Source organism: Camponotus floridanus, unplaced genomic scaffold (genome assembly GCF_003227725.1).
Source record: "Camponotus floridanus strain SB8 unplaced genomic scaffold, Cflo_v7.5 scaffold182, whole genome shotgun sequence".
NCBI lineage: Eukaryota > Metazoa > Arthropoda > Insecta > Hymenoptera > Formicidae > Camponotus > Camponotus floridanus.
In genome coordinates, this window is record NW_020229306.1 from 260,667 (window position 1) to 272,691 (window position 12,025).

Genomic DNA, 12,025 nt, shown 5'->3' on the forward strand with positions numbered 1-12,025 from the left:
CGAATGGATTTATTGATAATTGATCAAAGTAAAAATTGCTTAAAGTAAACTTCAATTCGTACTTTGTAAATGGTGTTAAATTTTGAATCTCGTAATGTCGCTCGCACGTCACATATCGCAGCACATTGAATTTCTTAGACTTGTTGAGATTGTTGTTTAAACAGCTTACAGAGATAGTATATATAGTAGTTGGTAAATTATATTTTTTGCATCCACTCTTTACAACCGGCTGCGGAAGATTTACAATGATGCTGTTTGCCGTTGCAGTCACATTCTCAAAATTGTAAACTTTTTCGTAAGGTGTCACACATCTCATTGAAGGATATGGTTGTGAAGATTCATCAAAAGCGTAAATTTTATGAATGAATTGCTCTGAGCGTATTATTATCCTTTTAACATGATTGGCTGCATTTTTGCTCCTTAGACTTGCATATTTCTTATTCAAAACGTATATGTACATATATGTATCGTCGGGAAGATGTCTTTTAAATGTGAAAATGTAGATATTTGTTTTGTCTATCGTCATAGATTGGAAGGAGATGTTATGTCCTATGTTTTTCTTGTGTAAAATCGTATTCTGCATAGAAATGTTAATGTCTGATACAATTATATGATTCTCAGTTAACCAGTAAATTAACGGCTTCTCATTATTCATATCATCAATTATTATATCACGAAAAGAAATTATAGGTTTAATTGGATAAATGGATGTATCTATCTCAACAGTTTGCTTGATTCTTTCTCTACCGAGATGATATTTCCCCATAATAAATTTTGCAGTTCTGCTATTACTGCATGTTATTGCGTGGAAGTGTAACATTCTAAAAAATATGTAACTATTTTACTCATTATAAAACATTATTTTAACATAGAATTATTTAACATTATTTTAAAACAGAAATTTATATGTAGTAAAAATTCGAAATTCTTATAATTATATAACAACTTATTATATTTTTTACTTATGATTTTAATTATAAAACCACGTAAAATTATAGAAAAATTACAAATTTGCATCAATCTTTAATGAATAATTATTTTCTCAGGTGAACGGTAGTAAACGTACCCTATAGACGGTGATACATTTAAATGGAGAATATCATTTTGCGATTTGATAATCTCATCAAATTTAATTATGCCATTTTCCCACATTGTTAAGTCGAACTTTACAATATAATAGTAGTCTGACCGCCGATAGGTGAAATATAAATTTCTTGCTACCCAGTCAATGCAGAGGTTAGATAGATAATTATCAAAGCTAGCTATTTTTGTGATATTATTTTCATTAATCTTCAATGTTATTAGATCTTTTTCGACAATCCAATAAATTCTATGGTCTTGTATTAAATAAGTGAGTGTCACATAGCTTGCTAAAATAGTCTCATTTTCTAAACTGAAAAAAAGGAATTATAATTGTATGGTAAAAAAATTATAGTCGAGATTTTTAATTTTATAGTTATGACTACTATAATGTTGATAATAATAAACTTGTGCATAATAATAATAACTTTAACTTTATAATTAAAAATGATTTATGATAATTAAAACCATTTTTTTTTATCAGTATATTCTGTAAAATTACTTACTTTGTAAAATTTACGACATTAGTAATATAAATGTTTAATTCGAAGTCCCATAATTTGATACCATCAAACGTTTTAAATAATAATTTAGGTATTGACCTTTCATGTGTAGTCGACACATAGATTAAATCCATGTAAGGACCAGCAACAATTTTAGTATGCGCACGTACTCGAAAATAATATGTCGTGTTAGATGATAGATTGTGCACTGTGTGCTCCAATTTTGTAGCTGTGATATTTTTATCGTCACAGGTTTCTTTAAAGTTCTCGAAAAAAGAACACTGCACTTGGTACACTTGTATTATTTCATCGGCACATATTGGTTTTTTCCATCTATGAAAACATAAAATTTTAGCAAAACGAAATAAAAAGGAAGGCTAAAAGAACGTGGCGCAAGATGTCAGAGCGTAAAAAAGTCGAAATAATAATAAAGACTCTAAGTAAGAGACATAATATATTAATAATCAGTCAGATATAAAAATATAAAAAATATGTCTGAAAAAATTGATTCGAGTAAACAGAAAATAATACATACGTACGTTTCGATCTTTTCAAGATCTTTTTCAATGTTCGAGATGTCGTTAGAAAATAAATTGAATTTAATTTAAATTGAATTAAAATAAATTAAAATAATAAATTGAAATAAAATTTGAGCCATCTTATATTTTAACAAAATTATAACAGAATCATTTTGATATATTTATGTCGTCGAATTTAAGAAAAAGAAAGAAAAATGAAAGAATACAAACTGAGAATTTAGATTTCTTACCTCAATGTCACAAAAATGTCGTTTACTTTTTCTGTAAATTGACTGTCGAATTGTACAAATGCTCTGTGAGAGGTTGGCTTGCACAAACTGCTTTCTAAAGATTTTAAGATCGTACACATTAACACAATTACATATAAGATTAAGTGGATTATCTCAGTAAATCAGAAAGAACAATTTAATGTGAAAATAAAGGAAAGAGAAAAAATAAATGTAAACTACAAAATATGGAAATAGCACAGTATTGATTTTGGAAAAATTAATATAATTTTTTGCGTCATTTAAGATTTAGAAAAGTAATCGTTAATTTATGGCAAAAATAAATAACTTTTACTAAAACGACCTTTCGAAAAATTCCTATAGCTTAAGAAATCAGAAGTATAATATTTGCGACTGCTTTAAAACAGAGTAACATATTAATAAAATTGATTTTACCTTAAATTATAACAATTTTTATGTACAATGTTATGTTTATATTATGCTTTTCTGTTTCTTTTTAGAATTAGAATTTATATTCTTTTCAATACTGGAAGATATTTTTAGATTTGATTGCCACCCTCTCTTGAATTTAAATTATATTTACACTTTTTTATCATAGATTTTGTTATTAATGTTTTATTTTTCTGCAACTTACCGATAGATTTTGGGGTGATGGAAATATCTGCAAATGTAACTTCATCGACTTTTTGCTTATTTCTCACAGTACTATCAGAACTTCGGTCAGATTTGAAATTTAATATATGATGATCACTTTCTTCGGACATTGAAATATCCTTCATAAAGTGTAACATACGAAAAGAATTAAGTGAATATCATTGAGGCGATTGTTTCTGGCTTTTAATGATAAATTACATAATATATAAAATTAAACAAAAAATTGCCATTCGTTTTCGGTTTACTTAATAATACCGGTTTGATATATACCATTCCTAAATGATATAAATTGAATGTGATGTAGTTTTATTCATATCATAAAATCTATTTTATATTTATTTTTAAGGCATCTTGCATATCAAACATACTCATGTTTAAAGGAAAATTAATAAATAGGTTAACGAGAATCAATGAGGATCCATAACAGCTTTTGTCAAGTACAAGCGAAAGTGTAGCTCTTTGCAATTATTAAAACAATTTTGTCTAACAATTTGATATATGTATGTACAAAGATTTATATGTACAATTTGAAATAGGAAAAAATTCCAAAATATGATTTAAAAAAATTTGAAAAAAAAACTACAATTGTGTATCAACATTTGCGAATTTACAAAATGATTAATATTAAAAAGTGTGGAGATCTTATATAATATATAAAATACAAAAGTACACGTGTTGAATATCTAATAAGTATCGTAAGAAAACAAACATTCAAGTATTAATACATGCATATTTATCTACAGTTTTTTCTTCATTAATTAACAATAAGTTATTTCTATCAGTTAGATAATACATATAACAATAATATTTATTGGATTCAATATATTATCTCTTTTACGTCACTTCTTAGAACTATAATCTTTTCGAGGCAAAATTTGAAGTGATTTAATTTTCATTGCATTGTAACCAGACAGCATTGATATCAAATGGACAGTTAACCTTTAATTACGTCAATAGATAACTAAACACAATGTTTTGTGACACGTGGCTGTCGTCAATAAATAATTTTAAGATATGCAGAAATATATATGACGCCCGAGATAGCATACATTCGTTTCTTAAACGTATCCGATATTTTTTATTCGTAAAATATTAATAAGAAACGTTTCTATAAAAACGTTTTTAAAATCATATTTAAGGAAACATATTTTTCGCGTTCTAATGTAGACAAAATAACAACTAAGTTTTATTAATTTCAAATTATATATACATATATACATGATGTCCCATTTTAATGTCCCACCCCAAATAACTTTCTTATTTTTAATCATCATTTTAGAAAAAGATGTTTCAGACAGAAGTTGTTTGGTTTCTAGGGGGATATAAGATGCCATTAGAGTTTCACCTTGAAGAGTCACATGAAGATTACGTGAAGATCATTTTGAATTTCTTAAATGGAACACCATATATAGTTTTGCATATTCTTGTAGCTTATCTCGAGAGCTTTCCAAAACACTATAATAAATTATTTTTCTATAAAGTACTTTTATAAGGTTTAGGTTAAGTTATAAGGCTTGAAATCATTTCTTAATTTTACATAAAATATCTTGTAAAATATTCATTTTTCAATTATCTTACCTTAATAATTTTATGTACAAAATAATGAGAGGAATCAATTGGTGTAAAGAAAACACATAGTTGTTTCTAAGAAAAAATATATAATTTTCAATTAACAATTCGAAAAGTGAAAATGGTCATCGGCCTTGTGCCAGTCTTTATATAAAACATATGTTATAAACCATATGACAAGTGTCTGATACAATATCTCATCCTTTTTTGGAAAGTGCTTAAGATAACGTAATATACGCGAATATTGTTAAAGAATAATTCATTAATGCGAAATAATTGTTTGAATTTAAAATTTAAAATTTAAAATAAAAAAAGATTCTGGTATTCTAATTTGCAATTCCAATTAACTTTTAACACATGCAAAAGTTAACAAATATATAACAATTATACAGGATTTTTAATTTTAAAAAAATCGCTGAATTTTATCAAAATTATTCATTAATTTCCAAAAAATTTTAATATTGCTGATGTTCATTTTGAATCTGTAGAAATTAACAATATATATGAAACAAGGTAAGTGATGTTAATTTTCTATAATCTTTATAATCAATTTTTGGAAAGTTTTGCAAAAAATCTTTTCGATTTTTTATTTATATTTTATTTATGTGAAATATAATTTTTTTCAATTTTCCAGAAGTTTACAGATATATTCTATTTGATGTTACACATAAGGATTGATAGTATAATTAGTAACGCTTATAATACTATTATAGCTATAATTATTTTTTTTAATAATAATGATATTACAAATTTCATTTATATGAAAGTAAGGAAGATATTAAAAAAAGTACTTTGCATATATTTTTGTGCAAATAAATAACGAATCCAATAGTTATTTTTCGAACCTAACACGAGATAATACAAATTAAGTACCAATAAATAAAATATTAATAAAAATAGACTACAGATTAAAATATAAGTAACGAAAAAAGAAAAAGATTTCTTTTTAGAAGGTTTAAAAAAAATTTATTCTTTAAAATTTTTTAAGATACTGAAGAAAAATTGATATCCTTTTCTTTTGTGATTTATTCTTCTCGATAACTTTTCAACTAAAATTCCATAAACTACAACATTTTGCCTACAAAATGCTTTTTTTAAATTTTCCTACGATTTTTTTTTTGACCGAGTAATATGATTTTGAAAATAAATCAGTACTTTTTCGCTATCATGAAAAAATTTTTAGAGAAAAATTTTTTATCGTTCTGCGATTGTCAAAAATACGTAATTTTAAGGAACTAAACAAATTCTTTTTTAAAGCGCAGAAAAAAAAAGATAAAAAAAATTTTTTAAAACCATCAACCGCGTGTTAAAGTTAATACTTTAAGTTTCAAAATGCTTTTATAACTTTTTATCTATGATAATTTTTCAGCGGTTTAAAAATAGCTCAATTTTTAAAGTTCAAAAAGTGTTCCCCATTTTTATTAATGCTAATTTATTAATATTAAATGTATTTAATATTAAATAATAATAAACGAATAAATGTATCTTAAGCCGATCAAACTAGTCGCGATTCTACAAACTTATAAAAGAATTTTTACATAAAAAAGCATTAAATATAATAATTTTTTTTTAAATACAAGAGATATCGAATCTCACTTGTTCTCATGAAACAAATAACGTAACGTATAACAAGTAATAAGTTTATATAAAGAACTTTAAAGAAATTAGATACAAAAGTATAAAAATATATTATATTTTAAACATATTTGATTTCAGTAACATTGTTAAATATTTTAATAACATACTTTTCAACATAAATCTGATTTGTCAATTTGTAATGTGTCTAAATAAAATTATTGTATAAATATGTTTTTTTCTTAACAATATTAAAACCATGATAAAGAAATAATATTGATATAATTTTCTAAGATGATTATACAGTCTTTAACTTTTAGAAATTCTCTTCAAAGATGCAAATAATTTAAAGCCAGCATTAATGAATAAAAAGTCGCATATTCAAATTATCTTTAGTTCTTGAGAATAAATATACATACAAGGCCTTTTAATTAATTAATGCTAAAGTTGCATTGCAGTTGCATACAGAATTTATTAAAGCAATATGAAATTCAAAAAATAATAAATAATTATAAATATATGTATAAGATCTAGTTGGACATTAATATTTCTTTATTTTTTAGTTTTCAATTTAGTTAAAAATTTTTTAAATTCACTGTAACATAAATGTGAAATAAACACAAATTAAAGGTACAAATAAAAAGTGAAATGCTAAAAGAAATAGTGATTAAAACTAGCGGCAAATTTGTAAAAAACAATAAAATGAGTTTAATTCAATAATTATGAAACATGGATCACTATTACTATCAGATTATCGAAGCATGCATGCATTAATTGTAGATGCAACTACTTTGTTTTATATTCTAATTTTAATAATCTATGTATCTCATACATATATATGTATATTATTTTTCGTAATGACACATGATAAGGCAAAAATCGAAATACAATTCACTGCAACATTAAATAATACATAAAAAGCAATACTGCATACAGTCGTATTCATCTCGTTTTCGCATTTTTTGTTCCTTTTTAAAATTTATTTTAGATTAGATTTTTTGAAGATCTAGCCAAGTTTTGCACGTTTATTGAATTGCTCGTCATCGTAATGAGATTGATTGCGATCGCGTATCTGTTCTCGTTTTATAGAAATCTTAATGCGGCCCCAAGAAATGTAACATCCGAGCCAAGCAAGCTGAGGAGGAGAATAATGCGAACTAACTGGATTCAATTAAATAACACCAAATTCAATCCCGATACTGTTCTCAACACGGTAAGTGTATCTTTTTGATTCATTAAAGCGAGATTTAAAGTTTTCATTATTTCAATTTGCTAAATTTATTCAATGTTGTCAAAAATTGCTCGAAAATTCTTGTGCACGATTCATGCTTCTTATTCAAAACCAATATATTTTACAAAATTATACAGCATTGTTAATTGTGTCTACAATAAAAAAGACATAAATTCCATAGTCGCACGGTAAAAAACATTTTGTATTTCTGTTAAAATTTTCTCGTGTAAAAACTATTGTGTTAAATTTTTAACATACTCTTATGTTAATGTAACATATTATCTTTGCGTTATTTTGACATTTCTGCGTTGAGATAATATTCACCGTTTCTAAGAGTTAAAACAACACAATTAATATGTAAATGCACGAATTTTTGACGAAATATGTTATATGTTAAAATGAACAGATAAGTTGTGTTATTTTCTCTCTATAAGTTTCTATATATTAAATCGACATTTCTCTTCTGTTATTTATTATAAAAATGTAAAAATAACATTTTCTTTTAATTAAATTTAACATTATAAATATGTTAATTTAACGTAAATTTTATTTCCAGATAAAGTTTAAGTGTTACACTTTTGTGTTAATTTTTAAACATATTACTTGTGTTATTTATTTACATACTTGCCTTCTGTTAAATTAACATTAAAATTAGAGTGGATAAATTGGGACATGTGAAATATGTTAAATTTAACACAAAATTTTTTACTGTGCGGTATTTATAGTCTTATATTTAAAATTATCGTAGTACAGTCTAAAAATATTATATGACTATTTTATTGGCCATATGAAATTTTCAAACTTACGATTATACTTAAGAAAATTTTAAAAATAATGTGCTAAATCGATCCTAATATTTATATCTTGTTTTTTTTGTTTCTTATATAGGCTATTTTATTCAATTTAATATTCAGTTAATATCATTTAATTATTCCATTATAAATTTTTTCCTTTAAAATACAATAATATGTGAAATGAATATTAACATATTGTATGTATTCTCTACTATTATTACTCTGCCGCTCGTTATGTAATGTTGAAGCAATTAAAAATAAATACATAATTATATATACAGGGTCTACCAAAAGTGTGGAAACCCCTAAATATCTCGGAAAATATACGTTTTACAGAAAAGTGTTTCCAACAAAAGTTGTAGGGTTTAAGAAGATCTATATACTGATTCTATCAGTTTGACCTTGGATGGCGTCATCAAGGTCAGGTCAAGGTCACATTGACTTTTTTAAATGACACCCCCTACATTTGATTGCATATTCTTATAGCTTAATTCAAGAGCTTTCCAAAACACTATAATAATGTTCATTTTTATTAAGTACTTTGCGAGTTATGAGGGTTGAATGATAGAGTAGCGCCGGTATTAACATTATCCAAGGTGTACTACATGGAGGTTACTCGCTCGGATTTGCATCTGTTGTGTGTGTGATCCAGCTAACTAAGGCAAGATCGGTCGTGGATCCAGTCAGCAAAAGCAAAGACCCAACCAAATTACAATCGAGCATTTAAAGACCTGGAAAGCAATCGACATAGTAAACAGTAAATAAATTTGTGGATGCTCATTTATCATAATAATTGTTCGAAATGTGTGCGTGTGCGTGCGTGCGGTGCGTGTATACAGAGATCAGGTTAGGTTGCACCAAACGATTGCAAATGTGTTTCAATGTGTTAAAGTAAATGCTGAAAGTGGCTGCCATTTACTTCCTGACAATATGCTAATCTTTGGTAGAATGTAGAAATGACTTTACGATTCGTTTCAAAAGGTATCAAAGCCATTTCATCCCTTATTCGCTGTATCAATTCGTGAATGGTTTTAGGTTTTGTTCTGTAAACCTTACTCTTCAGATATCCCCATAGATAATAATCAAGAGGAGTTAGATCTGGTGACCGAGGTGGCCAATCCTCTCCTCCCTCATTTCCGTTCCTTCTTCCTATCCACCGTAGCGGAAAAGTCTCATTTAAAATACGACGTGGTCCTGCACCAAAATGAGCAGGAGCTCCATCATGCTGAAACCATATTANGTTTAATTATTCTTAATTATTCTTGACACACAGAATTTTTTCTTAATTATTCTTAGCAGGAATGTTTCTTTAAAATATAAAATAGTTTCGAAAATAAAAATGTTATATATCATTTAATATATGATATACTGAATAAGTCACAAAAGGAGACCGGAGCATTAGAAAATCACTTTTTTGAAAAAAGTCATTAATTTTCAACGGGGGAAAGAGAGAATTTGATTGGATGCACTAATGCACACTGGTGCATATAAAAATTGTCGTATATAAAATTACAATAATATAAATAAAATAATAAATTAAAATCATTCAGACAGGCATAGAGAGCTGGAGATCATTATTAGTCGCGAATTATACAGATTAAATAATAGTAAACATTAATAGGTGAAAAATTCAGTTTTAATATACATAGATGTTTAGACAATTTAAGAGCGGGCGTTTCGACTTATATTTAAGTCATCTTCAGCGCATGTTAATTCTCGGAAAGTAAGCAGATGCTGTACGTAGGAAAACATATTTAATGAATTTCAATTCGCAGTAAAACGGTAGGGAGATCATCTTACGGTTATATCCATGGATGAAACGGCCTTGCAAGTTTAGGTTAATAGGCCTAAATTTTGTGTGGTTCTAATGAACATTTGTCAAACCGCTGAGACTTCGTCATGTACATCGTCATCTGTTACATGATAATACAACTAATAAACCTGAAATTGAAAAAGAAAATGTTTCATATTTTTACAGTTTCTTTCATTCCATCCTTGACTAACAATATGAAAAACATTATTAAATACACGGATACCGTCTTGTCATACTTTAGTCTTAACAAACTTAGTACAATAATTAAGACCCATAAAGACATTATTCCTAAAGGCTCTCACACTAATGTCGTTTATAAGATTAAATGCGAGAATTGTGACGCAACATATGTTGGACAAACAGGCAGAAAATTAAGTACTAGGATAAATGAACACAAAAAGAATATTAATAAAAATACAACGAATAGGTCTGTCATTACAGAACATAGATTGAATTTTAATGGATGAGGTGAAGATTTTGGACAGAGAAACCTTTTATTACAAAAGACTAATTTCCGAAATGATTTATATTAAATGACAACGTAACGGCTTAAATTCACAAACAGACAGAGAATGCTTTCCTGACATATGCAATGATTTAATAAATAAACTTCCTGACGCCTGAGGTCATACACAGAAAAATTAATACTAGTATAATGAACGTTATACTGTCATTTATATTCGTACCTTCGAAGAAGGAAGTAACATACAGTTTTATAAAGTTTTTCCCAGTGACAGATAAATTAATATAATTCGGACTCATCATGATATTGTAAGTTACTTTTACCTCACTGGGCTTAATAACTTCTTATTTTTTATTTAATTATTTTAATTTTAATAATTTCTATTTTGTTCATTGTTTAAAGTCTCATTTCAAATGTAAATATTGCGAATCCATGGTTGACAATTACTTTACTTATTTTTATAGTCTGACTATTGGTCTGCGGTTTGACAAACGTCCATTAGAACCACACAAAATTTAGACCTATTAACTTAAACTTCTAAGGTCCGTTTCATCCATGGATATAACCGTAAGATGATCTCCCTACTCTCTAAAAGTGAATCAGTGTATTATCACTGAAAAACAGTAAATAGTCACTGATTACAGCAGTTATAAGTACAGCACTGTAAATCAATAATATTTTATTGAAAGAATCAGTTAATAATTTTGACTATTTCAATCAGTAATATTTCTCAATATTTCCTTTGTTATTGTCAGTAATATTTAACTATAATTCATCTCTCTATCTATTTCATATAAAATTAAAAATTTTATTTATATTTACTAAATATTTATTATATTAAAAATTTTATTTTATTTATATTACATGCATATTGAACTTGTTATTTTAAATAGATAACGAACAAATAATTTTCATTAAGTCGCCAGACATTGTCCGACTTATAAAGATCGATTTAATATCTAAAGCCTCTCTATTGAGCTTGTATCAGAAATTAAATCGAAGTAATACTTCTAATTTTAAGTGTTGCTCTTTGCAAACTTTATATAATTCTTATAACTAAAATTAAATACGAGAGAGATAGCGATTGTAGCGGTAAATGAACGAACTAGCGATTACTGGTTTTACAGTAAAATTTACTGTTTTTACAGTGAATTTTATTTTAACTGACCATAATCAAATATAAGATATAAGATAAAATAACAAAAAAATAAGCGTTTCCACTGAAGATCAGTAAAATACTCACTGATTCTCAGTGAAATCTTATTTTACTGTTTAAATTAGTGATATTTTCACTGATTCACTTTTAGAGAGTACCGTTTTACTGCGAATTGAAATTCATTACATATGTTTACTGCGTACAGCATCTGCTTACTTTACGAGAATTAACATGCACTGAAGATGACTTAAATATAAGTCGAAACGTCCGCTCTTAAATTGTCTAAACATTTATGTATTATTAAAACTGAATTTTCAACCTATTAATGTTTACTATTATTTAATCTGTATAATTCGCGACTAATAATGATTTCCAGCTCTCTATGCCTGTTTGAATGATTTTAATTTATTAATTATGAGAG